Here is a 1,587-nt window from a genome sequence, read left to right as displayed (position 1 = left end):
TTTGAAGATTGTTGACCTATTCCGATGGAATCTCTTCCTGAACTCCCTTGAAACTACAACATAGTATTCCTTGGTGACTGTCGGTCCAGTGGGAACTCAGTGCATGTAAACTATGCTTGTGCTTACAAAAAACAGATCATAAGTTTCTTGGCAGATTTCCTCTATCTGGTCTTCTTGGGTCTAGCAGTTGATCCAACTAACATCGCAAGTCACCAGTGCATCAAGCACTGCAGGATCCGAATTGATCAGCTCGACCATCTCCCTGCTGTAATGATAACATCTTTCTTTCTGATTTTCTCTGATCACACTTGGAACAAATTTTGTGCAAATCCTCTTTTTTACGAGTAATTGTGTGTACAGGTTCCTGCACTGATATTTAGCTGTGCACTTATTGTCTCTATTGTACGGCATAATCACGTTGACACACCGGTTCTCGTCAGATCACCGAAGTTAAGCAACGTTGAGCCTGGCTAATACCAGATGGGTGACCATTTGGGAATTCTAGGCGCTGTATGTGCTCTCCGCTTATCTCGGCATTGTTTCCAGTCGTCTTGTACCTCAACTTGCCACTGGTATGCAACAATCTTGAATCAGGAGAGGCATGGTTGGAGATTGCGCAACTCTTGCCACAAAAATTTCACGCGCAGGCACCCTTACAGTGGGTATCCATAGTCTGTCAAGACTGAAGGAAGCCTATTATTGTCTCTATAGACACACAATGGTCCTTATGTATGAAATTCTTTATTTACCCAATCAACCTTGGTGTTCTGACTTCCTTACTCCTCCCACACCTCTCAACATCCGTTACAAACTCTATGCCTTCCTTGAATCTCTCATGCCACTAAAAAAACTGATGCTTGATTCATGCAAAATAGTCCAAAAGCAGTCTAAAACATTCCATACATTTCTGTGACATTTTTTCCTAGTTTAAAAGAGAATGTTATATAATCTTCTAAAGTGTGTTCACGTCAAGATTGCTTTTTGAAATTCACCAACTATGACTATCAGGCTTTAGTAGGACGTATTCCAATTCCTGATGGAGCTGTTCATTTGAACTTGAAATCAAAACTTGGTCAGTCAGGCGTTTCCCGGTCGTAAAAACATGCTTAAATATAATATTTTAATTCATGCAGATTTTGTATCTATTTTTATAGAGCCAATTCTCTGTCGATTATTATATTGTACCTATTATATATTAGGGATTTCAAAAATAAATAAATAACATCAGCTAGAACCAAAGCCTATAGCTCTCCAATCTTATCCGTTAAAGTATGACCTAAACCCATATATATACAAAACCTGCAAAAAATAATGTTTAACCTATAATTTTTAATTAGCGCATGCACAGAAAAAACGGATATAGTCAATTTTACACCAGGCTTACGTCGATGCTTTTTTATGTTCAATTTAAACCAAATCGAAAGTGTGCTACAGATCAAAACAGCCTATATATCAAATGCCAATTCTGTCGACTTAATATTCATAGAGGAGTTTGGTAAAGACTTTTGCACCCACACCAACAAGATCTAGCGTATATACATATATATATATATATATATATATTTCTGTATGCTAGAAGGTCTTCAT

At 37.7% G+C, this 1,587-nt stretch overlaps 1 pseudogene; it reads left to right on the top strand.

Annotated features, from left to right (window-relative positions):
- Window positions 1-400: 400 nt before the first annotated feature.
- LOC145244236 (5S ribosomal RNA) lies at window positions 401-517 on the top strand (annotated as a pseudogene).
- The last annotated feature ends 1,070 nt before the right edge of the window (window positions 518-1,587 follow it).

The sequence above is a fragment of the Euprymna scolopes genome, chromosome 22 (assembly GCF_053919585.1).
Source record: "Euprymna scolopes isolate OS-2025 chromosome 22, ASM5391958v1, whole genome shotgun sequence".
Lineage (NCBI taxonomy): Eukaryota > Metazoa > Mollusca > Cephalopoda > Sepiida > Sepiolidae > Euprymna > Euprymna scolopes.
Note: the sequence above shows the minus strand (reverse complement) of the source record. Positions and strands in the feature narration are given on the sequence as shown.